The sequence below is a fragment of the Aptenodytes patagonicus genome, chromosome 1 (assembly GCF_965638725.1).
Source record: "Aptenodytes patagonicus chromosome 1, bAptPat1.pri.cur, whole genome shotgun sequence".
Lineage (NCBI taxonomy): Eukaryota > Metazoa > Chordata > Aves > Sphenisciformes > Spheniscidae > Aptenodytes > Aptenodytes patagonicus.
The window spans coordinates 196,973,655-196,999,093 of record NC_134949.1 but is presented as its reverse complement, the minus strand read 5'-3'; positions in this window follow the sequence as shown (position 1 = coordinate 196,999,093).

Here is a 25,439-nt window from a genome sequence, read left to right as displayed (position 1 = left end):
AGGCCTGATTCTGATCTCACCTTGCTGTAAATCATAAGTCACTCCATTTAGGCTGGAAGTTAAGTGAAATCAATTTAGGACCCTTAATTTTTAGGGAGGGATAATTATTTTATTCCCTCCTTTCCAATTTGAAGCTGCCCATCAAGCATCCAGCTGGCTGCAGGCTGTAAAAGAGCATTTCTCTGGACGAAATCAGCCATTCTCCCTCCTTTAAATCCCCTGCCCTCTAGTAAAACACTTTTGAAAGTGTAAGAGCTATTTTTGTTGGGGTATGCCCAGTTGTCCCAGACATAATATAGACTGTCTCCCAGTCCAAGATCAACTCAAGTGGCCACTGTGAAGCTGTGAAGTCAGAGACATGCAGCATGGGAGCACCAGAAGTACCTTTTAAAACAAAAGGTAGGTCTTTCCCCTTTCCATGTCAAATCACCTGCAGCGAGTGGAGATTCAGCTAGCAAGTAGCTGCCTGGCCTGTTGTTGGCCTCTGAAGATATCCGTCTCTGTATTTAGGTCACATCCATTTTCAAAACAACTCAATTTTTCTGTGGAAAATTTAAAAAATTACTCCAAGATATATTCCTTCCTACATCTGTCAGGCTAATGTTATACATCCTGATCTGCATGAGAGATGAGCAGGCTCACAGACGTGTCTTGGTTTGGAGCCAAACACTACCAATATTAAAACATGCAGCTTCTGTGTCCAACCCAGCATCCAAACAGAAATTTTTAAAAAAGTGCACAAAACACTCGAGAGAACCTGTGTGATTCTCACCTCTGCTCACACTTCAGTGGTTGCAATAGCATTAAACCTTCTCCAGGTAGGGTTAATTCTATCTTTTAATTTAAATGAAAATGTTGTCCTTTTCCCATGCAAGCTTGTAAAGTCATGGGAATGTATTCTGCTGCCTTCCTGACATAAATCAATGGATCTATTGGAGGGACAGGCCAAAAAATGTATACATTTCTTGCCCTTCAGCTCTATTTCACCCATAGGTGTTTGCCCACATCCTGGAACAGAAGAAATGTTTTCTTTCCATTGAATTTCCGACTTTAATATTTCTACAGAAGTTGGCCATCACCACACAGTTGATATTAACAACTTGACCCAGAACCTGTTAGGAAGAGAAACTCTTTTATGAGAATGACAATTATAATCCATCCAAAAATATCTATAAACAGAATAAAGTGAAATACAAGTGAACTTTTTTCTTGAGGATACTGTCTAATACAAACTTCTTTCCAGTCTGGCTCTCCTTCAAACATACCTTTATTTAATAGGTAATTGCCAACTTGTTCATCCTGCTCCTGTTCAGAATATGCACAAATTCATCACTTTGAATATAACAAAAGACTAAAAAACTATGAAGAACCAGACATTTCTTGGCCAACAATGTATAAACTGTGACAGTTTATAAATTGAGGCTCCTAGAAAGTTCAAGTTTATGGTCCTTTCTAAACTACCACATGGAATAGTTACAGGCAATGCTAAAAAAAGTAGGCAAGAAGGAAAGAAAATCAAAATATAAATTAATTGCAGGTAACATGCTGTAAGATAGAGCTGTCACTCCTGTGGACCACTGTTCGGGTGGGGGTCTGTGTATGCACAGTGAACCTCAGGGCATGCTTGTTTTCCATAACTTTCATAACAAGTACATCTCTCTGCAAAAAGTAGTCTTCTCCATTGTCTTTTTTACCTTCAAATCTATCCTGAGCAAAAACACTCAGTTTTTCAAGTGCACCCCAAAGTGTTCCGTAGCTTTGACGTAGCATCCTTCTGCTGTCAAAGGAACCTGTATGACTCCAGCCCCATTAGTATGAGAGAACAGCCTTTACAGAATTCACCCTTAAAGCAACCCACACAATAGGGAAGGCCACCACCACCACCCCAAGGTAGAGAATGGTGTCTCAGGGAAATCAGCAGCAGGATCCACCACAGTGCTCAGAGAGTTTTCGACCCCTGGATACCTCCTGCTGGACAACTCTTCCCTACTGTCTCACCCGACGGTGTGAAGGACCCTGCATACCAAAATGCCCCTACCAACCCACCCAGTGCTCTGAAGAACCCACTCTGTGCCAAAACAACCCTACCAGCTCACCCTGATGGCCTGAAGACCCCCTGCACCAAAGAGCTCCTGAGTTTCATAGACCTGTGTGGGTCCTGCTCAGTTAGAGACCCACTACTCTTGGTGTGTCAATCAGAAGTGCTTTGCTGAAGATGACATTCAGGGAGTCTGGAATGTGCAGAAATGTTAGTCCAGACCTACTATCAGCATCATGTCCCACACATGAGACAACAGTGTTACCCTCAGCCATAACCGGCTACCATCTTGTGTGTTTTCTCCTGCCCAGCTGGCTTCGCTGCCCGCCTTGCACCTCCTGCAGTCTGCACACAACCGGCACCTGCTACTGCCTGTTTTCGGTCAATTCATCCATATTGCCCACCCTCTTGGAGTCCCTCCACTGCTTCCCCAAGTCACCAAACATCCTGTCCAGACCTATACAACACTCGCTAGCCCACTGTCAGTTTTTTATTTTCTTGACAAGTAAAACAAGCTTTAACTTTTCCTCAGTCATTTGGCCTCAGTCTTTATCCACAGTCAACAGTTCCCCGTGCAAATGAAGGCTCCCCATACTTATTCACTACTTATCCCACCTCTCCAAAAACACCTCTGCCTGAAAACAATCTCCTTATAGGATGTCCATTCCATATGTTCCACTTCCCTTGGGATTTCCTTGTCAGAGCCAGGCAATATTTCTTTTTGACAAGACATAAATTTGTTTCAGAAGAGCAAAAATGAATTTGGGTTGAATTTGGCTAATCCGGTTTCTGCTGGGAAAAAAAGGATAAAGTTTTTTAAAAGTGATTACTCTTTTCAAAACAGCATTCATTGTTTCAAATTTGACCAAAAGTTAAAAACAAACAAAAAAACCCCAAACCTGTTAAATACAGAAGTGAATGACCTCCAATCCAAAGATTACATTGTACAACCAACCAAATTATTTGAGTTAAGCCCAAATAGTTTTCCATTTTTTCTTTTTGCAGAAAATTGAATAATTCTTGTCCCAGGGCAGACCTGAGCTTTTTACCCCTTTTTTATTTCTGACCTTTCATGAAGACTATAGCCTATCTATCCTCGTGGTCTTTGGCAGCACATCACAGCAAACAGGGGTGTACTCCTATTTTCCTTCTCCCTACGTGGATCCATGAGCTGGTCACCAGGGCTAGATTCACCCCAGCTAACTTCAGAAGCATGAACCACCACTTACCACCCTCAGGTCATCATGGAGTAATGGTCAGTCCTAGGGGCAGTTCATGGAGCCTGTTTTCTAGTCAAGGTGGTGAGAGTGATTTACAAGTCTGAATGCATGATAGTAAGATGTCCAAAAAATGGCAGCTTGAGATCAGTTTTTAAAACAAATATATTCATAGTTTGGCATCAATTTGTCAAAATGCTGAACATAACCATGAATTGAAGGCAGTTGTCATTCTTGGAAATAAAATTTAATTATCTACTGTGATCAGCTGTAATCTCCTATATTATTTCTTAACTGATCTGACACTTCGCAGTTTTGACATCCTCTTTAGCAAGGTGAATGTAAATACTGCCACACTGTTCCTAGATAGTGCGTCACTGCAGTGATAACAGCCACTCAGGGACATTTCTCTTTAAATAGAAAGTTTCCAGGTAGTAAACAGGTTGTCTGAATTATTTGATGTTTATTATTATATATTACTACTTTGATTTTTTTATTATTATTTACTTTGACATTTTTACTCTTCTCAGAGGTGCAGAGTGAAAGGATGACACAAGTAGCAACACATTGCAAAATCTATTTGGATATTAGGGAAGAAGATCTCACCATGAAGGTGGTCTGACACTGGCACAGATTGCCCAGAGAGGTTGTGGAGCCTCTATCCTTGGAGATATTCAGAATTTGACAGGACATGGCCCTGAGCAACCTGCTCTAAGAGTTGGACTTCAAAGCCAGCCCTGCTTTGAGCAGGGGTTGGACCACATGAACTTCAGAGGTCCTGTCCACCCAAAATTATTCTGTGATCCTGCTCTCTTCTGTGGTAATGTTTCTTTAATGGTTGCGGTCCCCGCATTTAATTTTGCAGGTTTGACAGGTTTTCTGCGAGGGTCTTCTCTAGCATCTCAGGGATTTTGACACCTTGAGGAAACACAAGAAATCATTTGGGTTTGCGAGTGAGCCCACGAGGGCAGACGCCTGTGTTTCATTGCTGCAGCATGTCCATCACTGAGATGACACCAGACCCAGACCTCACGTGTGTGCAACCACCCAGCAGCTGTGGCCAGTGAGGTTGCACCAGGAGCCCTGGTCCCCCATCATCTTCCCGGGGCTCAGAAGCTGAGCCTGCAACATCTGCCCATGTCCCAGGCATCCAGCACGCGTGAACAAGAGGCTAAAGCCACCAGCTTTGGGCTGCCCTTCTCTGGCAAGCCATTGAGCTGAAGCAGTTGCTCAGCAGCAGTTTGAAGGCTGGTTTATTAAGGTAAAAAATGTCCCCATTGGACACGTGTCAGTGTCCAGATCTGGTGAGAGCTGAGGGAGAGCTCAGATAGAAGGTGAGCTGAGAGCACAGCCATACTCCTGCACACCTGGAGAACTGGGTAGTACTCTAGAAATTACTTTCTTTTTCCTTAATAAAGCCAAATAATTTATTTCCTGGCCTTTGCACTTTTATTACAAGCTGCTACGTGTAAATGGCTTTGTTTGTTTGTCCAGTAGTTTTATAGCTGGACGTTTTTGTAATTAAGGGTGTTTTTAACTGATATGTGTATAAAATTGAAGTGGGCAAGTGGAAAAAATAAACAGAAGGAAAATTTTTAACAGAAGTTATTTGAATTGGCTGTGATGTTCTTCCCCACTTGCTAGTGAGGTTTTAATTAGCATTAAAATTGTAAGTAACTGGAGATGAAGAGCCCTATTAGGTCACCCAGTCCAGTTCCCTGCCAGTTCAGAATTGTGCCCAACAGGGTACTTCCCAGTATTTTGTCAAGTCCAGCACTAAGCCTGTTCATTATATGAATAATATGCTCTTTTGAAGTAGCAGGAGGGGAACTGCTCACAATCCAGATCCAGGCACTTTTTACAGTTTATAACAAAAAAGAATGATAAGCGAAGATGCAAGCCAGTATAGAAATTTATATGGAGGACTCCGCATGGGGTATTTATTCTCATTATTCTTATAGAGGAGCTCACAAGTGGCCCAGTAAATATGAAGGATGAATAAAATGTCATAGCAGGGATTGTGGGAAAAGTGTTTAACTGCTTCACTGAAATGATTCTGAAGGGGCCCAAAAGAGGGAAAGAGGAGGAGCTGCAAAGCCATCTTCACTCAGCTCCTCCTGGCCTGGGTCAGCCCTCGTCCCACAGGAATATCTTGCATAGCTCACTCACATTTTAAAAAAAATCTGAGCGAGAATTAAAACAAAACAAAACAAAAAAAACTCAAGCGCATATGTCCTGGGTGACAAATCCCATAAAACAAGCAGCCAGCAGTGAGTTGTCAAAAAGAGGTGAAGGTTTCTGATAGTCCAATGAGTCAAATCAGAGATCAGGACGGTGTCATGGTTTAACCCCAGCCAGCAACTAAGCACCACACAGCCCCTCGCTCACTCCCCCGCGGTGGGATGGGGGAGAGAATTGGAAGAGCAAAAGTGAGAAAACTCATGGGTTGAGATAAAGGCAGTTTAATAGGTAAAGCAAAAGCCACACGCGCAAGCAAAGCAAAACAAGGAATTCATTCACTGCTTCCCATCGGCAGGCAGGTGTTCAGCCATCTCCAGGAAAGCAGGGCTCCATCACACAGAACGGTTACTTGGGAAGACAAACACCATCACTCCAAACGTCCCCCCCTTCCTCCTTCTTCCCCCAGATTTATATGCTGAGCATGACGTCATATGGTATGGAATATCCCTTTGGTCAGTTGGGGTCAGCTGTCCCAGCCGTGTCCCCTCCCAACTTCTTGTGCACCCCCAGCCTACTCGCTGGTGGGGTGGAGTGAGGAGCAGAAAAGGCCTTGACTCTGTGTAAGCACTGCTCAGCAGTAACGAAAACATCCCTGTGTTATCAACACTGCTTCCAGCACAAATCCAAACCATAGCCCTGTACTAGCTACTGTGAAGAAAATTAACTCTATCCCAGCCAAAACCAGCACAACAGCTAGTATGAAAACTAGTTTGGCAGATGGAGACAAGAGATCCCTCCACATCCAATAGCAAGGCATCAGTAGGATTTCTTTAAAAAATCTGTGACGTTTTCCTAATAAAAAATGCCTTGCACAGAATACAACTCTGTTTTATACATCATTATAAGTAAAAATTACAGACAGTAAACTGCAACAGCAATCTTGATCAAAAGGATATCAGCATGGACCAAAAAAAGCCAGTTTCAACCACTAGCCTACTTAAATACAGTTTTATAGAGATGTAATTATGCATACCAAACTTATTCAATACTCCAGAAGATCTTTCCAAGCAAAAAAGAAAATTAGAAGCAAAATTGACTGGGGATTCAAAACTAAGAAACAACAATGTAAATGTTAAATGGAGTTCCTTAGATAGCCAAAAGCATAATGTTATAATCAAGAAAGATAATGACATTGACTAAAAGGCCATCCTGGTGAAGGGAAAGATGAAGATAGAAATAAAGGAGCAATATATGACAGAAGGGTGAGGAAGGAAGAGCAATTAATGTAAACTAAAAACTTAAGCATGGAAAATTGATATGGAAATCTAAAGACATCAGGATAAACCACCCCTAATAATAACAATAAAGGATATCTAGGAAACACATAAATCTTTGCAATACTTAAAAAATCATTCTAGATGATGTCTGAATTGCAGAAGAATATGCAAGGAGGCAGAAGTGTTGGACATCTAGTTCTGGCCTATGTGTGGTAAGCACGGTAAAATGCGAATACCATATTCGTATCACCTGAATATGATAAGAAACATTTGACTCCATCACAATAAGAAAGATGTTGAAGATCTACTAAAGATGATAATTTTTATATGAGGAGGCCCATAGAATGTACACCTAAAAGTTCTTAGACTTCTGCTTACGGCAGTAATTGGCCAACTTATATTCAATTTTGATGCCCTTCTGAACGCTGGAGCCATTCCACAGGCTCAAAGCGTACAGTGATGTGCCAAAACACAGAAAGGGCAGGCCATGTGGCAGAGGTAGCTAAAATCTGGGTAGCTGGATGTTAATCCTGGGCAACATTCACAAGTTGATAATGAGCGATTCTATCACCAAAGAATGGGACGACAAGGATATAATTATTGGTAATCAGTGCAGTTTCACAGGGGAAAGGTCTTGTCATCCTAAGAATGAAGTCAGACTGGTGTTTATTAGGTTGTTAAGTGTCCAGCTGAAGTACACATCAACTTCCAGGGTGTGTTCAGCTCCCTAAAATTAGCATTATATGTAGTCAGCAAGGGCTGCAGTAACTGAACCAAGTGCTGGCTAAATGACACATCCAAAAGTAGTTACCAGCAAGCGAATTTTCCATATGGGTGCACCTGACGGAGAGCTCTGCAGTGATCACAGCTAGGCTATACACTATTCAGCTCACTTTTCTTCAGTGGCTTGGGAGTAATAAAGAATGTTTTAAAGCAGTCAAATGCAGAGCAGCACACCTAACAAGGAACATGGAGCAATGTGACAGTATGAGAGCCCTAAGTCTCTTTAGATTTTTAACCAAATTTTTTCCTCATCAAATGGCTTTAACCCATAACTATGTGACGATTAGGTCAAGCAGAAGAGTCCCCAAAGGAGAGGAGAGCTCCAACTCTGTAGCATGATGACAGTATTCAGCTGCTATATGGGCGCTCATGGTCAGATCGCATGGCTGATGACAGCACTACGGCTCCAACAGAAGAGGTGTAACAACAGCAAAATCCACTCAAGAGTGCCTTACTCAGGTAACAGGGATGGAGATTCAAGTCCTTCACTGGGCTGGAGAAGCCGAGGGACTCCACTTTCTCACGCTCCAGGAGAGGACCACAATTAGCTTTCTGTCCGTGAGCTCTCTGCAGAACCAGAAACTTTTTTAAACCTCTCACAGGTGAGAGTGTACCAAGCAGGAAAAAAGTTTTGTCATGAGTTCAATCACTCTATCCCCTTACAGATGATAAAATAGCAAGCTAAGGCCAGAGAAAGGTGTGTGCCTGGGCATCGCCCACAAACAGGTGGTGACAGGATGCTCGCAGCAGGCCTACATCCAGGTCTAGGATTTAGAAAATTTTCCCTGTATTCTGGCAAGACAGAAAGAAGATTTTCTGCAGTTCTGTCATCCATCTGCTTAAAAGGATAGTCAAATACCTGAGAGGACACAGAAAGATTTTAAAAATGTTTTAAAAGGAAATATACATTGCCTTATTGGGAGAAAATCATAAAGCACAATCTGTTTGCATTATTTTTTAACAGCTAGAAAAAGGACTGGGATGTGACTTGATTACAGCATGTATAAATACCTTCATGGAGAGAAAGCACCATATACCAAAGGGCTGTGTCATCTGGCAGAGAAAGGCGTAACAAGAACCAAAGTCTGGATTCAGCTTCCAGCCAAATTCAAATAGGAAATAAGGCACAATTTTTAACCACTGGAACAAACTACCAAGGGAGTGTTAGAGTTTGCGTCCCTGGATGTCTTCAAATCCAGGCTGGATACGTTTCTGGGTTCTGTGATTTAGCCAAGCTCAGTCGTTACTGGGCTGAGTAGGAGGCTGACTGGGTGAAATTTAATGGCTTGTGATGTACAGGGGGTCAGACTGGCTGATCTAATGGTCCCCTCTGGCCTTAAATTTTGTGAAAGACTTCAGCTAACTAGCAAAGCAAGTGCAAACGACCCAGTGGTTGCAATATATTGCTCTAAGTGCGGTTGACCAATTTTAAATAATTAGTTATAACCAAATCCTTTCTTAATCTCAAACAGAAAAAAAAGAAAAGGGAGAGAGAGTTAGTCCCTGAGAATAGTTCACTCAGCTTTAATCCAGAGAAAAATTGCATCAAACTCCCCAGAAAAAAAGGTGTGCAAGTCTTTTTACAGAATCAAACCCAGATTTTACAAGAACAAAAATGGCTTACGTACTTAAAAGTCCATTTAGTGCTTGGCATAGAGCTATTGCTTTCTACACTGAGTGCAAGCACACTTCAAGGGCACTGGGGATCCGATTACTATCCTGCAAAGTGTAGGGGTTGGCTGAACAACCCCAGAGTAACTCAAATACCAGGGAACCTGGCCTATTCCCTGTCCATAAAATACACAGAAAACGATCCCACTCCCTGACATTTTTTCAGCTGGGACAGCTGCTATAACAACTCAGAGCTTTTCAATCTCTGTACAGAGCTCATGTATAACCTCTTGAAGTTTTCAGCCTGGAACCACTTTTCTTCCAAGCCCATTTCGCTGGAGCAACCAAAAGCGCTTGGGGAAAAGCTGTTTGATAGCCCCGGGGGTGGGGGGGGGTGGGGGGGGGCATTAAATCAATGAAGAATTTAAAAGGTGGGGAGAGGGACAGGGGGCAGGGGAGTAGGGTAGAAAGATTTACAGCGAAAAACAACATACAGCTTGAATCCGGTCCAAGAGGAGCCACAGGGGGCTGGTGCCAGTCATCACTGATGAAAGGGATTGGATTTGTCAAGGAGAAAGATGCTGTGTAAAAATTGCGTTCAAAGCCCTGGTGAAATTGCATTAAGGGGCCGGTCCCTAGGAGTTTTGCCTGAGCAATGACTCCAGGTTTGTGCACTCTGGGACGCATACCGATCCCCTCCTTCATGCCCCGCTCTTCTGCAGCGGCCCTGCGGCTCCTGCTAGGGCAATGCTCCCCGCAACGACCCGGGCTGCAGGGAAATGCCATGTTTAGAGAATCGGTTGCTTCGACACTCACTGCTGGATTTAACTATTTAGCAATGTTTTCCAGCCACTTGACTCCCTCCATCACCCAACCCAGCCGGAGGGCTTAGCCGCTTTGCAGTGGTTCTTTATGTTTTTTTGCTCAGTGGAAATTTGCTATAGCTATGATATGCCTCAGAATCCTCCCCATGTGCCTGCTGATGGGGCAGAGAGCCCCACAGCCCACTCCTGCCTGGGAGAGGGCTCAGCAAGCAGCCACAAGAGCTGCTTTGCATCCTTCTCCTAAACCCTGCCAGCCCCCCGGTGCCCCTGGCACCCGCTTCCTTAGCATCAGGGTATGGGGGGACTAGTAATTTGTAGTACATTACTAGTAACTGTAATTTGCTTGATTTAGGGGGCTGATGGGGTCCCCTCTAGTATTTGGCATGGGGATGTTACCCTTGGCTATGCTCATACCCAAGGGCAGAAGTTTCCATCAGCAACTTAAAAAGCCTTATAATGGAAATGAAAAAGGCAGAGTCAATATAAAATCTCCACCAGTGAAATCTGAAGCATTCAGCAACTGAATGCAAAACACAAAACAGCAAACACTTTTGCAGCAAGCCATACACTGTTACCTTTTGACCCAAGTAGTTGGTCAATATTCAAGGTCTTATTCTTCCCAGTGGGTTGGAGAAATTAATGATAGTGCCAGGTATTTCTTTGATGCAATACTATTTAGTTTGAAAGACTCTAAACAGCCTTACTTCACTGAACAAACTGCGAATCAAGCAGCAGGAGATTTGCCTCTTTGTTATACTCAAAAATGCTTCAGAGCTTCTTCTCAGATCAACGATGCAAGGTCTTCCTCGCTGTCTTCTTCTGGGTGCCATTGCTTCCAGAGTGCTGAGCAGTGACACTCTGCATTTGCCCACACCCCCCCCACCCCAAGAAGGGCTGGCAGCCCCCCAGGTCAGCTGCTCAGCGGCTCCACATCTTGCTTGCCTGTTGGGCGGTGGCTCCTGCTGTTTCAGCCCTCTCAACCCAAAATACATCTCCCTATATTCACCCCAAATTAGGGAAGGCCAGACCCTGCACCAGTCCTGGCAATGACGACCAGGGCAGCAACCTCAGCCCCACAAGTCCCTGCTCTGCCCCTCCACCGCCAGGCGCCAGGCTGCTCTCTGGCGAGTGCACCAGTCTCCGGCCGTCTGGCTTTTCACAGGGATAAATAAACACCCCGCTGCCAGCTCTGTTTCACCCCAGGGCAGAGCGGGGACTTTTTCAGAGGCATTCATGAGATGCAAAGAGTTTTTCACCAGCTGCTGTAACCCTGCACTATCACTTCAGCTGCAGACACGTGCACCACACCTATATCTTTTGGGAATTTCCCTTTATTTCACTCTCTAAAATGTCACCCTCATAATCTTTTAGGTTACAGGCCTTCCTCTCCTCACAGCACCATCAGTCCCAAGGCCTGAGGGCTGAAAGTTTAAAGTCTCACTGTGCTCACTTGGATAGGTTCTTAGGGACCTTCACATCAGGCCCAGTTCTGCATGCCCAGTCCAGGTTTTGCACTACATGCAAATGTACCTCCTGGTTTCAGTAGGGTTTTGTTGGCTTATTGGGTTGTAGCCATGATGAGAATCAAGCTCCCTCTGGAAAAGAAGCAGCGTTATTTGTGCCACAAGTCCCATAGCTGTCCCACGCTGTGGCCTAGGGAATCTGCAACACAGCTCCAGCAACGTGAGAGATAAATCTGGGCTTGAAGCATGAGTTCATTTCTTGCTGCTTTTTTTCTAGCTGACTTGCAGCGTCACCATTGGCATAAACAGCCCTGACTTCTCCATCAGCTATTTCCTTCTTCACTTCCTCCTGCACCAAGTGCATGTTTTTCACATTTGTATAGTACTTGCAAGCTCAGAAAAACTCATCTGACTGTGACTGAAACTCTGGCACATAGCTTGATTTTTTTTTCCCCTTTTACTGAACTAATTTTTGCGTGATATGCTGCCAACTTCACTTTTGCCCCCTTCCTTCTATATAAACAATATTCCTCTTCCAGATATTCCTTACACATTTGATAAAATGTGTTGCATACATAAGATGACTTTGGCTCAATTTTATAAAGATTTGGCATAATGCAATATACTAACTCAACTTTGATTCACTAAAAAAATATAGGTCATTAAGAGCTGTATATACTTCTGATTTTAGTGTACAGCCATGATTGACTGTTTCAGTTGTAAGTGATGAAGGCATGGCCAAATACAAATAAAAGCTGTACACCACCTTTCAAAGACATGCCTTTTATTTATTTTATAGGAATGGATTAGGTTCTAAAGTTTTCAGGAGGTGTTGCTTTACCAGTGGCACTTCTGCAAGTACAGCGGTGTTAACCTTGGTTCCCTGGCCAGATTCCAGTGTGGTTAATTATATTCTGCACACTGTGAAATTCCCACATAATTTTCAATTAAGGAAGTTATTTGCCACTTCTCCCACTCCTTGAAAATTGTTGGTAAGATCTGCTACATACAAAATGGCTGCTGTGTTCCATCCCAGCGGTGACTGCATGTTAGCCAACACTCATATGCAAAGTTTATTTGAATATAAAATAAGTTTAGTCCTTTATTCTAATCAAGGTCAGCAGAAATTCTTTGGTCTTGTGCTTCACAGGAAAAAAAGGAAGGACAGAGGCTGGGAATGTATGAAGATGTCTAAATGCATGCATGAACCTCACCTTGTTAGGACTATTTGGAGCTGATCTGCACCCATACTTTAACTTGAATAGCGAATTGTTTGCATTAAAAGCCACTTATTTGTTGTTGAACCCTAGAGAGGGTGACAGAAGGATTACATCTGGCTGTTAAGGTATCCCCAAGAAGGGGAAACATTCAAGCTGACATTCACACCACCCTTTCAAGGACCTCCCCAGGATGGGTGGCCTCTGGCAGTGAACTTTCCCGGCAAGCACACTGCTTGCTGGCCGAGAGATACTCAGACACAGCCAGAGTTGCTTTGCCCTTGTCTCACTGCATGCACACAGTGTCCCAGCAGAGTCTGGCCTTGTTTTTCAGCCCATCTGCCACCCCAGGAGTTGTTGTTGTTCATGAGGGTTGGGGAAGGGCAATGGGAAGGATACTTTGTCTATGGGACTGTGACCCCATGTCAATAGCTCAAATTTCATGCCAGACACTCAACAACATGCCTGGTTTAGCTGGTGAAGAGCCTTTTCCAACATGATCAGGTCTATCATCCCATATCCCTTGTGGCCTTGCACCTTCAGCATTCACCGCCGGGTCATGCTCCAGCCAGCTATCAGAGAGGACACTGCCAGGATCAGTGAGTGCTTCAGCCTTCACAGACCACATCAAAAAGGGAAAAGCCCTTCCAATTCAGTACTGGGGGAAGGATGCATGCTGGAGTGCTCTTGGCCAAACCAAGGCTGACCATGGCCACAGGCTCAGCAAACATGTCTCCTGCAAGGACAGAGTTGTGTCCGAAGTCACATTCCTACATCATCACATTCTCCCCAGTCCCTGTCTACAGTGGCTTGTTCCTTTCCACCTCTGCCTAGCCTTAAGACACTTGAGTCTTCATTCTTCCCTTCCAGCCCTTCCAAGTTTGACTCACTCCCTTACTATTAAATTAACAAATATTATAGAACACTTTTCACCAACTCTTCTTCCCCCTTTTTCTTCATATTTTCTATACCCCCTTGTCACCACTACAAACTGCCATGTTCAGCATGTCCACTAATTGTTGGATTTCCCTGTTCCTTCTCATGAGAAACACATCCTTTTGTGAAGAAAAAAAGAGAAGAATCTTTGCTCTCTCCTATATTTTTTTCCCAACCCTGGCGGAAGATTCCTCTATACTGGAGGGGGTAGCTGCTCCCTCTCTTTCCAACAACCTTATGTGACACAGACATGGTACTCTGTATACTGGGTAGGGCTACCCTGCCTAAGGGTCTGTACCAAATATGTGACCCTCCTATCTATCCGTGTTGTACATACAAACACATATGTACATGCCGAGTCTTCTGTATTGCAACACCGTCTCAAAATTGCCATGCTGCCAAAGTCTCCTCTTGCAAGATAGCCTGTGAGCAGATATCCCACCCACTCACTTTTGCCCAAAGGTCACACCTGAGCACTCCCCCCACCAGGTACACCCCAGACAAAGTCTGCTTGCCTCCCTGCTATTGCACTCTCACCCCTCAACTCTATTTCAACATGACCCATTATTTCTAAGATTTTAAACAGGTAAATTGAATTATCTTCAGGAGGAGCTGACAGAAGCCATCATCTTAGTGAGAGAAGAGTGGTGGAAGAGTCTAACCTGGCATTTTTTTCTACTGACAATGCCTTCACCGTCTCATTTATTAAAATGTTCTCAGGAGTAGCCTATTCCATGTCTTTGTCAACGTAAGGAAGGTCTCCCAAGGCATTGCGTTATATTATGGATTGCTAAAATTGAGGTTGGCTATGCCAAAAGTACTTTTCCAAATACAGTCACTGTTTTGGAGGCCAAATTGTTCAATAATGGCCTACATCTGTCAAACAGGGGCACTTCCACTGACCAAGTGATAAATTTAATCCATGAGAAAGCTCAGAGCACATAAATTATATTGTTCCCTATCCAACTAAGCTAGAGAGTAGTTAACTCACTGTGAAGCCGTTATTTTATAACATCTGAAAAAATGTTCATAATGACGATTCTGTGGAGGCCGTTTTAGAAGTGGGTATAATACTGGAGTGCCTGTGGTAGTGACCCCCTGGGAACAGCCCCTTGTAAACCATTCATAAACAACATGGAGAGGGGGAGCTCTGTGTGTGGTCTTGACTTGATCTTGCAACTTTGGGAGCTGAACAGCTCAAGGTGGATCCATTTCATAATCGCCTTATTTGTTTTGAAATCTCTCAGCATCCTTCAGATGACCTTCATAGGAGTATGAGGCAAGAACTTTAATTATTATTGTACATAAATCTAATGCTTAGCACAGAGAGGCCCGCAATCTCTCCTGGAACCTCTATGCATTACTGCAATAAAAACGAAGTAATACTCCCACTAATTACAAAATGAGTACTTAATCTCTCCATCAGTAAGTCTGATGTTGCCAGCATGGCTCACAGACCTAGCCCTGGTAACTGGCAGACAATAAATTCTACAAATGCTACGTGACAGACATCTATTTTGAAGATCCCTCTCAGCTCCTTGACTTACCATGAGTTTCTCAAAATAACTTGGTAAACAACCTGCTAATGTTGATGGTGGGGGCACTGCTAAAATCGGTTCCTACTTGTCCACACAAGCCCTGGGATTCCAGGACTTTGGCAGTCAGAGCATTTTGTGGCCATGCTGGGCATATGAAGTGACATATATTGCAGTTTCTTGCCTAACCTGAATTAACAGTGGCATTCAAACCACCCCGGCTTGTAATTTTGAAAAGGTCACCTCAAACGCCACTGGTACAGACACAGGAAGAGGCAGTGTTCTTATTTTATACCGTTGCACTGCAGAAAGTCCCAGCGACAGAAGGAAGTAACAGACAGCTGTGGATCCAATATTTCTTAAGAGTTCAGCAGTAGAAGCAACCACAGGAACCCAACTTTGCAAACTATTCCCTTCCCCCAAATCCTAATTAATATAATAATATAAGGAATAGCAATGCTTTACATCAGAAAGGGGAATATTTTGAATGAGCTTTTTATAGCTCTGAAAAAGTCTGCCTGCCACTTCACGGAACAAACAAGAAGGTGTTGTCCTTGCCAGAAGGCAAGAAGGTGTTGTCCTTGCCAGAAGGAGGTAAAAATCTTATTTCAAAATTTGTTTAACAAAATGTTATCAACAGAATATGAAGAGGGGGAGAAAGAAGAACAGAGATTACCCGAAGGAATAGTACGTGGGCCTTGTCACAGCAGGATGGGATATCACCATTTCTGCTAAAAATACAAATAAAATATCTTCACAAAGATGTAGGACTTCTTAAAGATCTGAATGAAAACAGAAATAAGAATTATTTCCTCAGTGGACAGTAAATGCAATCTAATCCTGCCATGCTTCTTTTTACTGCATAATCAATAAAGCCAACTAGGAAAAAAACCTGTGACAATTACGGCAATTGTTTCTTGTGCAGCAAGGTTTGACATCATCTGATGGGAGGTTAATTAATAGTTAACTTGGACAGCACAATTACCTAGCGAAACCACATTGTTAAACCTCTGGCTGTAACTAACTTGTAACTTGAGAAGAATTTGCTCACATCTGGCTCCGGCCCATGTCGGAGACTGGGGACTTTAATGGCTACTGAATCCTGCAGGTATTTAGATAAGTGTTCTGGGTTGCTGCCTCATGAAAACAGACCCTTGTTTGCTCCTTGCATGCAATCATTGGGAGTATCACCTGTATTTGTTCTGCTCTGGAGATAACAGTAATCACTGGCTGGCGTGGAAGTATCTGGACAGCAGCGTCCCGCTGCGCTCCAGTCCAACACACACGGGTGCCAATGCAGTCACGTGATGTACAACCAGCAAGGAGAGCATGGATTTCTCCTGGCTGATACCTAAACATCAGTTACATAAACACAGGATTAACTCAAAGGAAGAGCAAATCACTCTGTCCTGAGCTCTACAGGAGATGATGGTCAGGCCAGAACATGAACTGCCTTTTCCCACTTGGGACTCTTCTAATTAATTGATATGGTGCCTCACGGGTATATGATTTGGAAGAAATGTTCTCAGCCCAAGCACACGTTCCCTGGGCTTCTCAGTAACGTTACACCTGTGACCATTGCCCTGAAGCGCAAGGACCGAGTGCTTGCTGGGTGAGCTGCTGTGGTTGTATGTTCATCACGCAGGGTTTGTGACCCACGTCTCTCGCTCTTTCGAGTATCAGTTGAAGTTTGCACAACCTGTAACAGAAAAGAGGCTGCTTTGCTTCTGAAAACTAGCTAATAAGTTACTCCTCATAACTTCAACAGTTAAAGTCCATTTCTAAGACCCAGGCAGTTAGTGGCCCTACGAAAAAGGACTAATACTCTCCATTTGTGTCTATACTACTAAGTTAAGCAGTGCCTGGAAAAAGTCCTGGAGTCCTGGAAAGAGGGATCATCCCTACAGTTAAACTGCTGGAGTGGCCCAATTACGGCACAGTTTGGGCCTGTGCCAGCTAGATCGTGCCCCAGCAGTTCCCAGGCACAGTCTGGGAGCTGGAGGGTGTCCAGGAGCGGGTGGTCTACAAGCAGCCACCCTGCTCCAAGCGCCGAGGTCCTCTGCCCGCCCAGGCACCGGCTGCTAGGCCTCACGGGGGTCTGACCCAAGCACATTTCGTGTACTAACACACACGCAGCCTCAACTCCCAGAAGAAAAAGCTGGCTTAAAGCTGTCAGAAGATATAAAAAAGAGCATATCTGCTTAGTACTTGATGATGGGGGGAAAAAAAAAAGTTAAAGCAAACACTTTCCAAAGCTAAAAAGAGGACTTCACTGAGGACAGAAATGTCTCTTCATTGAAATGCTACTGGAGGAGTTTTATACAGGAAAATGTAAAATTATTTTTATCTTGATTTCAAAAGGAATTTTATTTTCCTGAGGGGTTTTTTTTTTTTTCATTTTCAGATTAAAGTGTATTTTTTCTCTCATTTTCTCCATTTCTCTCTGCTCTGCCTTTCTCCACTGGAAAAAATAAGCAGGGAACTGGAGTGAAAAGAAGGGGAGCTCTTTGGGGTTCTGCTGTCATTTGTTTTTCTTCTGTTCAGAAGACAGTAAGGAAGAATAAAACATTTCTCCTGCCAAAGAAGAAACAGCCACAAAATCTACCTAGCTGCTCAAAAGAAGATGGGAAATGAGAAAGAGAATCGCTGGGAAAAAATTATAATAGACAGAGGGCCTGGGCAGAGAGAGGTAAGGCATTGGAAGCAAGGTTGCATGTAACGGTTGACTGGAGATGAAATCCATCTGGAGCTGACCAGCTGCTTTGAGTGTTTGCTCAAGCTGTACCAACATTACTCGAACAATGAGTCTTCTGCTGGTCCAGGTCCAACCTCAATTCTTTAGCTCAGTCTGCATGCTCTGGACGTCTGCATCTTTAACAAAAAATAATCATCAAGGTGAAAAGAAGGGTTTAATTGGGCATATGGCACCCTCAAATGGGAAGGACGGAGACAGAGCCCTCTTTCTGTAGCAAGGAATTTTGTTTAATTTCCTACTTGGGGAAAAGAGACAAGCACTGTATAGTATAAACAAAGGGGAAATAGTGTGATATTGGTCAATAAAACAGTGAGAGAAGAAAATCCAGAAAGCCAAGAAAGGATGGACACTAGTGATTAATATTAATCAAATAAATTAAGATCCATTGAATCAGCAAAGTCACATGTTTGAGATTTATTTCATTTGCAGACTAAATTCTGGCATGATCAGGAGTGATTCAGTCTATATACAGACACTTTTCTAGGGAAATCAGAAGTACTAAATACAATCTAGGACCAGATCCTGTCTATTTGCATTTCTTACGGGAAAAGATGCAATGTAATATGTCAGTGGAAGAATTTGGTCCACTGATAGAACTCCAGCTCACATTTATCCTGATCATGCACTCATTTCATTTGATATTGCACTAATTTGACAAATTCAAGGGTAATTCACTTTGAAAAAAAAAAAATTAATGTAAAGATAACTGTAAAGCTCCCCAGTGCTACACAAAGCCTAAAATAGAGTCCATTTCTCCCATTTCTAATTTGCAAGTCCGTCTCTGTATTTAGCACAGCAGTATTGCCATGCAAACACTTGCACAGTGGCATTAAGAGCCATTGGCCTGAAAAAAAGCCATGGAGACAGTGCAAATCTGAGACATTGCTAAGCATTTTGCCATTTGTGGTTGGTCGTGCTTACATGATGATTACCCATGCTCTGTTCCAGTTATTCAACTGGAATCACCAACTGAGACTGAAACCCTGGTCACTATGTGGTCTGGGTCCTGAGAGAATAGAGGATTTCATACTACGTTGCATTTTGTAAACAACAATTTGATGCATACAAAAAACCCACAAATATTATTTATCTTGATGTAGATTTCAAAATGACAAAGAGCCAGGGCTAATTAAGGTTCAATAACAGATTCAATAATTTGAAGCCCTTTTTTTCTGTTTTATTATAGAGAAGAAAAGCAATGGCCATTATGTCCTAATTTGTAAGCACTTTATTTGATGGTTGAGACTGGAAAGTATGTTAGTGTTGTTTGTCCTGTCAAAGGCTTTGGAATGGTCTGAAGTCTACAGAGCTACATCTGTTGCTATTTATGGTGGGGGTTTTTTGCCCTATTTCTGACACAGTTTATAAAATGAAGAAAAATCTTAAACACTGCAATTAGAATTTAATATGGGGACTTTTTCCTTCTAACAAAAATTAACTAAGCCTTTCTTTGAACTTCCAAAAAGAATATGTATCTTGTAACACACAAAACCAAAATGTTCAGTTTTCCGTCTTGCTTGTGGATGCAAATTCTTGTGGATACTCAAGTTTAGAAGTGGACTAACAGCAGGAGAGCTAAGGTCGCTGACCGCATTTCTGTCCTTTGCACGCTCTTACACCACGAAGGTGCCTGAACATCTTCACAGAAGCGCCAAACCACACGGTCCATCGCTGCAGTGAACTGCTTCCCCCATCCATCCCTTGCAGGACAGAACCCAAACCTGACACCTGGCTTTGTTCTGTTGCAGTTTTAAGCATAGAGCTAGAAAACCAGTCTGCCCCTCACCCCACAGTCGACAGCAATCCACGATTATTAACATGGTTTTACTCTCACAACACCTTAGCGAGGAAGGAAAATTTCATACCTGTTGTACTGGAAACTGAGCCAAGGATTGAAACCAGGTTTGCTGAATATCATCTTAATACCTTGTCCTGTCTGCTATTTGTCAGCTTTGACGGCATACCCGCTGCTGTGCTAAAGCCCAGCCTAAAGAAAAGCCCTCTCTTTCTATCTTCCTCCCCTGCAGGACAGACACAAAAAAGGGCAACCCACCATCTGTGCTTTTGAGTTCTCCACAGGTCTGGCAGAAGGAGTGGGATTTTAGCATGCAGTTAAATAAGACATAGTCATTTTGCAAAAAAAAAGTGTTGGAAATTACTCCATTCCTAAGGGACAACCTAGAAAGAGGCAGAGACAGATCACAAAGCAGGTAATGAAGAGACTGTCAAGACTGGCACCAGCAGCAGAGCCGAAGACTTATAGGGGATGGGTGGAGAAGAGCTTTACAGCCCGTATTTAAAGAAAGCATAGCCTTGGAATAAAAGTGATGGTGTAACAGTCAGAGCCATAGGCGGGGAATATATATTAAGCAATTACATGGAAACAGCACGTGAAGGGACTCAGGAATAAAGAAAACAGAAGTAGAGGCGCATCCCAAACCTTAGCCTCCTTCTAGGTGGAAAAGCTGGGCTATATAGGAAGGAGAGCGTCAGCTTGGGGAAGTGAGATACAAATTATGAAGAGATGTCTCAGTGTCTCTGCCTCAGCTTTCTAAGAAGATTTTGGGCAAAAATTCCTTTGTGATATTCCAGCTGCATTGACAACCATGGAGCTGTTCTTTCATCCCATCTTTGTGACACTCCTCTTCTAAAATAATAAATAGGAAGCACACATAGAAAACTAATGTTTTCAAAGGAATTATTTAGCTGAAATACCGAAATTCTGGTGGTTGCCATTGTGAAATGTCGACCAGCACTGGTAAGTATTTTGATTTTCACATTACTAGCAGCTGAAGATATGTGAGGGAAACCCAGCCCAACGCTCTAACAAACCACTTGAGCTGTCTGCAACATTTTGTATGAGTTATTAAACTAATGGGCAATTTAGTTATTACAATGTGAGAAGTGAGTGCAATTCAATTTCCTTTTAATTTTGCTTTTGCTCATTTTAATTAATTTTTATAATTATTACAGTAGTAATGTTGCTTAGCACTCACATTGATCACAGTTAAAAAAAACCATTTCCCTGTTTTCCAGTTTCTCAGCCTTTCCTTGGCCCTTTCACCATACCGGTGACTTAAAAAAACCCCATAAATCTACTGCAAGAGACACTACAAGCCATCCATCTTCTGTGCCACATTCCATATTCCATTAGGAATATTTGTAGGATAAAGGAGGCAGGTGGGACGTGTCACAACAGCTAAGCACAACTTACGACAACCTAGTCTGCCTTTAGGAAAGTACAGAGTCCAGGAAAAGCAATGGGTGGCATGAAGCCATCTTTACCTCATCTCCTCACCTAGCCCTGTATTAGTTTGGGTGAAACCACAGCATCCACTAGCCACACTGAAAACTCCTAAATTACACTTTTAACAGACTCAGAAATTATCTGCACTGTAAAGAGTTTCCTCTTGAAGAGCTGCTGGGCACAGCTCAAACAGCCCAGGAAACACATGAAATACACCTATTTCTTGCTGAAATCAGCACCCCTGATATGCTTTTAGTAACCATACCGCTTTTTGAACAGCATTCCTTGAAAACAGTTGTTTATTTTTACATAGTCTTCCAGTCTTAAATTTGCCCAAATATACCTGAAACCTAACAAATTGCTAGAAATCAAGGGCAGAATATCACCACAGTTTATTAGAGAAGGTGATGAGTGTTAGATAACAACAAATCCATTAAATATTTTGGTCTTCAATGTAATGAATACTTCAAAAAAGTTAAATCACGACACAGCCACATGAAAGTTAACAAAGTCACCACAGAAAGCAGCATATGCTAACACAGTAGGAACAACAGGACATTTAACACACTTTATTAGTAAAATCAAAAAAGCATTGAAATTCCAGCATTTTAGCATACTCACAAACTCAGTGACTTTGCAAGAATCAAATGACATATTAAAAACTCAGTTCTTGCAGAAACAGCTCCTTCTTTAACTCTTTGCTTTCTTTTTAGCTTTTAAAACCCTCTCATCCGCATATTCATTGTCACAACTTTGAAATCCCTTTTGCTAATGAGTAATTCCACATTTGCTTCATTTCTACATCACAGTGTCATCTTAGCCACAGACTGGCCAAGCCTTCCTTGTTTAAAAATCTCATAAAAAATTGACTAACCAGGAGACTTGCGACTCAAACATCTCATCCACTTTGCAACAGTTCAAAATAAATTTGTGTGATACAAAATTAATGCACCTAATTGTTCCTTTACAAGGAATCATAGACGTCTCTCTCAAAATTTATCATTAAACGTTTGCCTCCACAATGGGATGCTAACTTCTGTTATTCCAAATATACCTATGTATGTCTGTTACAGAAATGAACAAATATTTTTGACAGGCATCTCAAAATCATGTTCCTAGTTTAACAAATCAATGCTAGATGTTGTAATGTAACAGATACTGTCACATAATCCTCAAAGGTCATGGCCTCACTGTGATTTAGAGCCTTTAAGTGAGACTGGATATAATTTTTAGGAAACATGCAGATATGCTTTGTTTCAGTTTTATGGAAAAACTCTCCAATCTGTATGTGCAGGTACTGCGATGGCCATGACAGCCTGTTCTGGACCCATGGATCTGAGCCTTTCTCTTTTGCCCATCCCTTCTGGTGCCTGAGCATGTTCATGATACTTGTGGCTCCACATTAGAATAACAATCACAATTAAGTCTCATGTTTCAAGCTTCACCTGTACTTACCAGGTGCTTTTGTATGCTTGGGATCAACAGCTTTGAGGTCTGGAAAGGATTTTCCCCTGTCTGCCATCTCTGCTACTCATGGGGCAATGCACCAACATGTATCACCTTGAGCCGTACAATCACAGAGGCACAAGAGGCTTCCCGTTCTCGACCAACAGCACTCACTTTTTGACAAGAGGAATATTCCTCCCCACCCTGGGAACTGAGTAAAATGTGATGGTGATGAGCCGGAGATCGCTTGTAATCTCTACGAAATCTATGAAATGTGACTTGGCTCCAGAATCCGAGCACATTTACTCACTCTTTGGAGAGTTTGGTTACTGCCCTGTTAGTCTCCAATAGCTAATACAATTAACAGGGTAAATGAATGTGACAACTGGCTTCTCCTGCACTTGCTTGTAGATGACACCACTTGGAAAGGATCAGTTACACGAATTACCAAAGGGACAGTTGGATCAGGAAATTTGGGTTGCTTTGTAAAAGGTATGAGACTGTATGCTGGGGAAGCTAGAGGCTGTTACGTATCTTCCTTGGTTTAAACTTGTGCTGGTTTTGGCTGGGGTAGAGTTAATTTTCTTCATAGTAGCTAGTGTGGGGCTATGGTTTGGACTTGTGCTGGAAGCAGTGTTGATAACACAGGGATGTTTTCGTTACTGCTGAGCAGTGCTTGCACAGAGTCAAGGCCTTTTCTCCTCCTCACACCACCCCACCAGTGAGTAGGCTGGGGGTGCACAAGAAGTTGGGAGGGGACACGGCTGGGACAGCTGACCCCAACTGACCAAAGGGATATTCCACACCATATGACATCATGCTCAGCATATAAATCTGGGGGAAGAAGAAGGAAGCGGGGCACATTTGGAGTGATGGCGTTTGTCTTCCCAAGTAACCGTTCTGTGTGATGGAGCCCTGCTTTCCTGGAGATGGCTGAACACCTGCCTGCCGATGGGAAGTGGTGAATGAATTCCTTGTTTTGCTTTGCTTTTGCTTTACCTATTAAACTGTCTTTATCTCAACCCACAAGTTTTCTCACTTTTACCCTTCTGATTCTCTCTCCCATCCCACCGCGGGGGAGTGAGCGAGGGGCTGTGTGGTGCTTAGTTGCCGGCTGGGGTTAAGCCACGACAGTCCTTTTTGGCACCCAACATGGGGCTTGAAGGGTTCGAGATAACGACAGGTTTGCCTGGAATGTGCTAGATCAAACTTATAGCTGTTATTGCTGTTTAGCTATTAATCGGCAGGCTCCTGTGCTTGCCATGGGGCTTGCTTGCCTCACTGTATATTAGAGTCTAGTGCTCGTTAGTGGCTGCTTTTTGCTTTCGCTGCTTGCTGCACTGCTGTACTGCTGATCACCTTACTCTGCTGTGCCTGGGAACATTTTGATAATGGCAGTGGCCATGCGCCTGGGCTGGCAGATGGCCGGGGCATCGCTGCTGTTTCTGTGCTGCTGTACTGGACAAGCTGGAACTCCAGTGCGAACTCGAGTCGAAGGGACTGTGACCTGTGGACGAGTCAGCAGGAGCAGCACACCCCAAAGCGTCTGTGGCCATGATTAAGTCCACACCAGAGCAGGTACATCTCAAAGCGTCTCTGGCCATGGTTATGTCTGTGCCACAGCAGGTATACCTCTGAAGGGACTGGGGCCCCAGGATAAGTCCACACTGGAGAAGGTACACCTTGAAGCATCTGTGGCTGTGGATAAGTCCATGCTGCAGCAGGTACACCTTGAAGCATCAATGGCTGTGCATGAGGTCATGCTGGAGCCCCTCAAAGTGTGTGGCCATGCATAAGCCCACGACAGAGCAGGTACTCCCTTGGGGGGACTGCAGCCATGGGTAAGGCCATGTTGGGGCAGGTTTACTTCTGAAGGGACTGTGGCTGTGGGTAAGGCCACGCTGGAGCAGGTATATCTCTGAAGGCATTGTGGCCCATGGATAAGGCCACGCTGGAACAGGTGCACCTCAAAGCGACTGTGGCTGTGGGTAAGTCTGTGCTGCAGCAGGTATAGCCCTGAAGAGACTGTGGCGCATAGATAAGGCTCCACTTGGAGCAGGTACACCCCTAAGGGACTGCAGTCTGTGGATAAGTCCAAGCTGGAGCAGGAGCAAGGGGAGCAGTTCATTGCAATGTTAAACCCGATGGTCTGGTCCAAAGGGACCAGGGGTGGAGATTGTAGTGGAAATACCTTTAAATTGTTGTAACCCATGATTTGAGTTGCACGTTATAGGAATTACTATAGCAGGAACCACCTGAAGCAGTGGAGGACAAGCCTTACAAGAAGCAGTGCAAGTGCAGCAGTGACCCGACCTGAGCTGGCTTTGGTGCCCAGTAACTCCACGCAACACACCACCTCTCCTGTCCTGAGTGACCACCATGACAGATGGAGCCCAAAGTCATGGACTAAATGAACTCAATGGACATTTTGTGGACATTTGTAGATGTTTATGGACATTTTACAAGGGTGGTCCATAGACTAAAGGAATGATATCTGTGTATTATGTCAAAGGATGGGAAGGGTGGTGGTGGTTAATGAGGTTGTATTGGATAGCGTGGTACCTGAGCATGACGTAAACGGTATGTAATAAGGGGTAGATACTGTCCTGGTTTCAGCTGAGACAGAGTTAATTTTCTTCATAGTAGCTGGTATGGATAGCTATGTTTTGGATTTGTGCTGGAAACAGTGTTGATTATTCAAGGATGTTTTTGTTCCTGCTGAGCAGTGCTTACACAGAGTCAAGGCCTTTTCTGCTCCTCACACCACCCCACCAGCGAGTAGGCTGGGGGTGCCCAGGAAGCTGGGAGGGGACGCAGCTGGGACAGCTGACCCCAACTGACCAAAGGGATATTCCATACCATATGACGTCATGCTCAGCATATAAATCTGGGGGAAGAAGAAGGAAGGG